The sequence below is a fragment of the Balaenoptera borealis genome, assembly GCF_965194805.1.
Source record: "Balaenoptera borealis genome assembly, chromosome: 6".
Lineage (NCBI taxonomy): Eukaryota > Metazoa > Chordata > Mammalia > Artiodactyla > Balaenopteridae > Balaenoptera > Balaenoptera borealis.
The window spans coordinates 134,488,970-134,497,516 of NC_138863.1; positions in this window are offsets into that span (position 1 = coordinate 134,488,970).

Sequence of the window (8,547 nt, forward strand, 5' to 3'; positions counted from 1 at the left end):
CAGGTGGGAGCTCAGGCAGGTTGTTAGCCGTGGAGATGGGGACAAGGGGGCAGGTTTTAGGTGTGTCTTTGCAGGTTCAATAAGGGCCAGCCCCACAGGTGTGACACTTTTGCTGTCACACTGGGTCCTTTGCTCAGAAAATCCTGTGCTTGTTTTCATGCTCTGCTGTCACCATCTTGAAATATTTTTTCCGGCTTTATTGAGATACAATTGACATAACACTTTGTCAGCTTAAAATGTGCAACGTAGTTATTTGATAAACCTGTATATTGTGAAACAATGACCATAGGTTATTTAACTATTTATTTTTTGTGTGATGAGAACATTTGAGATCTACATTCTTAGCACCTTTCAAGAATATAATAGTTTTGTTAACTATAGTCACCATGATGTACGTTGGATTTCCCAAAACTTATTCATCTTATAACTGGAAGTTTATACTCTCTGACCACCATCTCCTCATTTTCCCCACTTCCCAGGCCCTGGCAACAACCGTTCTATTCTCTGTTTCTCTGAGTTTGGCTCTTTTAGAATACACATACATAAAAGGTTATACAGTTCTAGTTTTAATTTTTTTTATTATTTATTTATTTATTTATGGCTGCGTTGGGTCTTCGTTGCTGCACGCAGGCTTTCTCTGGTTGCGGTGAGCGGGGGCTGCTCTTTGTTGCGGTGCGTGGGCTTCTCATTGCGGTGGCTTCTCTTGTTGCAGAGCACAGGCTCTAGGCACGCGGGCTTCAGTAGTTGTGGCATGCGGGCTTCAGTAGTTGTGGCACGTGGGCTCAGTAGTTGTGGCTCACGGGCTCTAGAGCGCAGGCTCAGTAGTTGTGGCGCATGGGCTTAGCTGCTCTGTGGCATGTGGGATCTTCCCAGACGAGGACTGGAACCCGTGTCCACTGCATTGGCGGGCGGATTCTTAACCACTGCACCACCAGAGAAGCCCTACTTTTAATTTTTTTAAAGTTTGCAGTGTGATCTGAACCATTTATATGCCGCAATCTGATTACCACCATAGCTTTACTTAACATCTATATCACATCCCATAATTATACTTTATTTTTGGTGAGAACATTTATGATCCAGTGTCTTAGCAATTTTGAGATACATAAAACAGTATTGTCGTCTGTGATCACTGTGCTGTGTGTTAGGTCTACGTAACTTATTCATCTTCTGGTATCAAGTTTGTGCCTTTTAACAACATCTCCCCAATTTCTCCCCTTCCTCACCCCCTGGTAACCACCATTCTACTCTCTGTTGCTAAGGGTTTGGTTTTAGAGTCCATATATAGGTAACATACAATATTTGTCTTTGTCTGGCTTATCTCACTAAGCATAATGCCCTCAAGGCTCATCCATGATGTCTCAAATGGCAGGATTTTCTTCTTTCTTTCTTTTTTTTTCCTTCTTTCTTAAGGCTGAATAATATCCCATTGTATGTAAACTCCACATCTTCTTTATTGATTCCTCTGTTGTGAATAATGATGCAATAAACATGCGAGTGCAGATATATTTTTGATACCTTGCTTTTATTTCCTTTTGCTATATACCAGGATGTGGTATTGCTGCAGCATATGGTCCTATATTTAATTTTTTGAGCAACCTCTACAGTTTTTCCATAGTGACTAAACTATTTATATACCCACCAACAGTGCACAAGGGTTCCCTTTTTTCCATACTCTCACCAATGCTTATCTCTTGTCTTCTTGATAATAGCAATTCTAAAGCTGTGAGATGATACCTCATTGTGGTTTTGATTTGTATTTCCCTACTTTTTAGGGATGTTGAGCATCTTTTCATGTACTTGTTGACCGTTTAGAAGTCTTCTTTGGAAAAGTATGTATTCAATTCTACTGCCCATTTTTAAATTGGATTTTGTTTCCTGTTTTTGCTTGTTTGTTTTTGCTATTGAGTTGTATGAGTTCAGTATAAACAGATTTTGGATACTAACCTTTTATCCAATATAAGCTTTGAGAACATATTCTCCTTTTTCTGTATTCTCCCTTAACATTTTGTTGATTGTTTCTTTTGCAGTGCAAAAGCTTTTTAGGTAGATGTAGATCCACTTACTGATTTTTTACCTTTGTTGCTTATGCTTTTAGGGTCATATCCAAAACAATCATTGCCAAGACCAATGTTAAGGTACTTCTTCTCTATGTTTCCTTCTAGGAGTTTTAGGGTATCAGTCCTTATGTTTGTCTCTAATCCATTTTGATTAATATTTGTGAGTGCTATAAGATAAGGGTCTAATTTCATTTTTCTGCATGTGGTTTTCCAATTTTCCCAACAGCATTTGTTGAAGACACTATTCTTTCTCCATTCACAATAGCATCAAAACCAATAAAATTGTTAGGAATAAATTTAACCAAGGAAGGGAAATAATTGTACAATAAACACTTGAAGATTTTGATGAGAGAAATTGAAGAAGAAAAAATAAAATAGAAAGATATACTGTGCCCATGGAGCAGAAGAATTAATATCGTTCAAATGTCCATACTACACATCTATAGATTCAATTAAATCTCTATCAAAATTCTAATGACCTTTTTCACAGATATAGAAAAAAAAACCTTAAACTTTGTCAAATGAAAGACCCCAAATAGCCAAAGCAATCCTGAGAAAGGACAAGTTGGGAGGCATCAAACCTCCTGATTTAAAACTATATTACAGAGATATAGTAATTAAGACAGTATGGTACTGGCAAGAAAATAGTCACATAATCAGTGGAACAGAATAGAGAGCCCAGAAATAAACCCCTGCATATAAAGTCAACTAATATTTGAGAAGGGAGTCACACATACTCAATGGGCAAATGATAGTCTCTTCAACAAATGGTACTGGGACAACAAAATGACTACTTTTAATTTTTTGAGGAACCTCCATACTGTTTTTCATAGTGGCTGTAGTAGTTTACATTTTCACCAAAAAGGATTTCCTTCTGTCCACATCCTTGCAAACAATTGTAATCTCTTGTCTCTTTGACTGTACCCATTGTAACAGGTGTGAGGTGGTATCTCATTACGGTTTTGATTTGCATTTCTGTGATGTTGAATGATGCTGAACATCTTTTCATGTACCTCTTGGACATTTGTATTTTTTTTTTTGGAAAAGTGTCTAATCAGATCTTTTAACCATTTTTAATCAGATTATTTGTTTTTGTTTGTTTGCTGTTGTGTGATTTCTTTATATACTTCGGTAATTACCATTTATGATAAGACAGTTTGTTAATTTCTCCCATTCCATATGTTGCCTTTTCATTCTTTGGATTATTTCTTTTACTGTGCAGAAGGTTTTTGGGTTGACATAGTCCCACTTGTTTATTTCTCCTTTTCTTGCCTGTTATTTTGGGGTCATATGCAAAAAATAATTATTGCCAAGACCAATGTCAAGGAGCTTTTCTCCTATATTTTCTTTTAGGATTTTTATTGTTTCAAGTCCTGCATTTAAATCTTTAATCCATTTTGAGTTAAATTGTGTGAGTGATGTAAGATAAGGCTCCAATTCCATTCTTTTTGATTCCTACGATTGTACCAGTTTACGCTTCGACCAAAAGTACATAAGAGTTGCCCTTTTTTTTTTCTTCACATAACCATTCTAGCAGGTATGAAGTGATATCTCATTGTGGTTTTGATTTGCATTTCCCTGATATTTAGATGAGCATCTTTTCATGTACCTGTTTGTCGTTTGGATGTCTTCTTTGGAGAAATGTCTATTCAAGTCTTTATCCCAGTTTTTTATTTTTTATTTTTTTAGCCATCGAGCTTTATAGATTCTTTATATATTTTGGATAAAGCCCTTATCAGAAAGATGGTTTCCACATATGTTCTCCCATTCTGTAGGTTTCCTTTGTATTTGCTGATTGTTTATTTTGCTATGTAGAAGTGTTGTTTTTTACTTTAATGTTTTTTGCTTGTTTGTTATTTTAGTTTTTATTTCATTTGAAACAAGTTCCACTTGTTTATTTTGGCTTTTGTCACTTGCACCCTTGGTACAAATATCCAAAAAGTCTTTGTCAAAACCAGTATCAAAGATGCAAGAGGGAGGAGATATGGGGATATATGTGTACGTATAGCTGATTCACTTTGTTATAAAGCAGAAACTAACACACCATTGTAAAGCAACTATACTCCAATAAAGACATTAATAAAAAAAAAAAACCAAAACAAGGAGTTTATTCCTTAGGTTTTCTTCAAGTAACAGAAGAAGTAATAGTTTGGGGGTCTTACATTTAAGCCTTTAGTCCATTTTGGGTTAATTTTTGTGAGTGGTAGAAGAAAGTGGTTTATTTCATTCTTCTGCTTGTAGTTACCCAGTTTTTCCAGCACAATTTATTGAAGAAACTATTCTTTTACCATTGCATCTCTTGGCTCCCTTGTCAAATCTTTGTTGACCATGTATGAGTTGGTTTATTTCTGGGCTCTTGATTCTGTTCCATTTGTCTATGTCTCTATTTTTTGCCAGTATCATACTATTTTGATTACTATAGCTTTGTAATAAAGTTTGAAATCAGGAATTGTGATGCCTATAGATTTGTTCTTTTTTCTCCAGATTGATTTGGCTATTAGGGGTGTTTTGTGGTTTCATACAGCTTTTTGGGTGGTTTTCTTTATTTCTGTGCAAAAGTCATTGGAATTTTGATAGGAATTGCATTGAATCTATAGATGGCTTTGTATAGTATGGACATTTTAACAATATTAATTCTTCCTATCCACGATCACAAGAACTCTTTCCATTTATTTGTATCTTCTTAAGTTTCTTTCATCAAGGTCTTGTAGTTTTATATATCTTTCACCTACTTGGTTTAATTTATTCCTAAGTGTTTTATTTATTTTTGAGGCCATTGTAAATATGATTGTTTTCCTTACTTCTTTTTTCAAATTGTTTGTGGTTAGTATATTAAAACACAGCTGTTCGTACTTCCCTGGTGGCACAGTGGTTAAGAATCCGCCTGCCAATGCAGGGGACATGGGTTTAATCCCTGGTCTGGGAAGATCCCACATGCCACAGAGCAACTAACCCCATGCACCATAACTACTGAGCCTGCACTCTAGAGCCCACGAGCCACAACTACTGAGCCCATGCACCGCAACTACTGAAGCCCACGCACTCTAGGGCCCATGTGCCACAACTTCTGAGCCTGCGTCCTGCAACTACTGAACCCCACACGCCTAGAGCCTGTGCTCCACAGCAAGAGAAAACACTGCAATGAGAAGCCTGCGCACCGCAATGAAGAGTAGCCCTGCTCGCAGCAACTAGAGAAAGCCTGTACACATCAATGAAGACCCAACTCAGCCAAAAATAAATAAGTAAATAAAATAAAACACAGCTGTTTTTTGTACGTTGATTTTGTATCCTGCAACTTGACTAAATTTGTTTATTAGATATAATGGTTTTTTGGTGGAATCTTTAGGATTTTTCATATATAAGATGATATTAAATGCAAACAGAGACAGTTTTACTTCATCCTTTCCAATTTGGATTTCTTTTATTTCCTTTTCTTGTCTAATTGACATGGCTAGGACTTCCAGCACCGTATTGAAAAGGAGTGATGAGAGTTGACATGCTTGTTTTTTTTCCTATTTTTAGCAGAAAATCTTTCAGAATTTCACCATTGAGAATAATGTTTGCTGTGAATTTGTTCTTTATGACCTTTATTATGTTGAGGTACATTTTTCTAAACCAATTTTGGAAGGATGTTCAATTTTGTCAAGTGCCTTTTCTGCGTCTATTGAGATTACCATATGATTTATATGTTTTATTCTATTAATGTGGTGCATCACATATTTTAATTTACATATTTTATTTAATTTACATTGAACCATCCTTGCACCCCAGGGATAAATCCCACTTGGTCATGGTGTATGATCCTTTTTGTATACCATTGAATTTAGTTTGCTAGTATTTTGTTGAGAATTTTTGCATTTATATTCATCAGGGATACTTCCCAGTTTTTTTTTTTTTTTTTTTTCTGGTAGTGTTCTTATGTAGGTTTGGTATCAAAGTTACGTTGGATCCATAAAATGAGTTTGGGAATGTTCCTCCTCTTCATTTGTTTGGAAGAGTTTATGATAGATTTGTATTAATTCTTATTTAAGTGTTTGGTAGAATTTCCCAGTGAAGCCATCTCATCTTTACTTTTTTCTGTTGGTAGGTTTTTGATTAATGATACAAGCTCTTCACTCATCACTGATCTGTTTAGATTTTCTATTTTGTTTTGATTCAGTCTTGGTAGTTTTCTAGGAATTTGTTTATTTCTTCTAGTTTATCCAATTTGTTGGAGTATACTTATTCATATGTGTCACTTATGATGTTGTATTTCTGTTGTATCAGTTGCAGTTTCTCATCATTCATTTCTGATTTTGTGTATTTGAGTATTCTCTTTTATTCTTAGTATAGATAAAAGTTTGTCAATTTTGCTTATCTTTTTTAAAAAGCACACTTTGCATGGATGTTTTCTATTGTTTTCATGGTCTCCATTAATATCTGCTCTGATATTTCATTCCTTTTGCTACTTATGTGCTTAGTTTTTTGCTTTTTTTTCTAGTTCCTTTAAGGGTAAAGTTAGATTGTTTATTTCTGATCTTTTTTCTTATTGTAGTTGTTTATAATGATAAACTTCTTAATTACAGCTGTTTTTGTTGCGTCCTGTAAGTTTTGCTAAGTTGTATTTACATTTTATTTTGGTCCTATATATATATATATATATATATATACATATATAGATATATAGATCTATATCTATCTATATATATGTATATTTCAAAGACATTATTGTAAAGCTGATGTAACTTTTTCCAGTTTTATTGAGATATAATTGACCTATGATTTGACATACATATATTGTGAAATGATTACCACAATACAATTAGTTAACATACATCATCTCATCTAAAAAGATTCTTTTTTAATAGTACATATATGTTGTATTCAGAATTCAGGGCAATAAATTTTCTCTTATTTTTCTTTAGAAATTCTACAAACAATATGCTTCCTTTTATAAGGTGTGTTTTCCCAAATTAGTTAATCTCATTTTGTTTTTAACTTATATTTCGTGTCTGTAAAAGACAATTTTCAACTCAGTACACTTAAGACAATGTGGTGTTGAATTCAAATTTGAATCTCCCATATGTTGCCAATAATATATGTGATTATTTGTTTAATTATACCCCTACTGTGCTTATGACTTATCAACTTTATTTGTCTTCTTGGTTATTGATCATTGTTTGCTTTATTCTGACTTGGCGAGTAGTTTTGGAAATAGTCTTAATTTCTCATCTACTTTTTAAATGAATTTATTACCTTGTGAAAGAAAATTTTGAATGAAAAGTAATTTTTGAAAAGTTTTACACTTCTATTTTTGGTATTATTTAATTAAAAATAATTTTTTTTAATTTAAATTTTATTTTTATTTTTGGCTGTGTTGGGTCTTCATTGCTGTGTGCAGGCTTTCTCTGGTTGCAGTGAGCGGGGGCTACTCTTCATTGTGGTGCACGGGCTTCTCATTGCGGTGGCTTCTCTTGTTGCGGAGCACGGGCTCTAGGCACGCGGGCTTCAGTAGTTGTGGCACGCGGGTTCAGTAGTTGTGGCTCACGGGCTCTAGAGCGCAGGCTCAGTAGTTGTGGCGTGTGGGCTTAGTTGCTCTGCGGCATGTGGGATCTTCCTGGACCAGAGCTCGAACCCTTGTCCCCTGCATTAACAGGCAGATTCTTAACCACTGTGCCACCAGGGAAGCCCGGTATTATTTAATTTTTAGCTGTGGGAAAAACATATAGTATTTATCATCTTAACCATTTTATTTATTTATTTATTTATTTATTTTTGGCTGTGTTGGGTCTTCGTTTCTGTGCGAGGGCTTTCTCTAGTTGTGGCAAGCGGGGCCACTCTTCATCGTGGTGTGCGGGCCTCTCACTATCGCGGCCTCTCTTGTTGCAGAGCACAGGCTCCAGACGCGCAGGCTCAGTAGTTGTGGCTCACGGGCCTAGCTGCTCCGCGGCATGTGGGATCTTCCCAGACCAGGGCTCGATCCCGTGTCCCCTGCATTGGCAGGCAGATTCTCAACCACTGAGCCACCAGGGAAGCCCCCAACAAACGCTTCTTCATTTCCCTCTGCTCCAAGCCTCTGTCAACTAACATTCCACTTTTTCTTTATCAGAGTTCTCACCTAAAGAAAGTCATATACTGTCTGTTCCTTTGTGACTATTGTATATCACAAAATAATACTGTCTTCTAGATTTATTCACTTTGCATCATGTGACAAGATCCGTTACTTTTTCAAAGCTGAATAATAATCCATTGTATGTATATGCTACATTTTAAAATATATTCATGAATATTGGGCTGTTTCATATATTACTGATTTTTGTGAGTAATGCTACAAAGTAACTGAGTGTGAAAATATCTCTAACAGATGCTCCTTTGATGTCCTTTATATACATACCCAGATGTGGGAGGGCTGGATCATATCATAATTCTATCTTTAATTTTTTGAGAAAGTTCCATATTATTTTTTTGCTGGTTATATTCTTTTATATTTTCTTGAACAATGTATAAG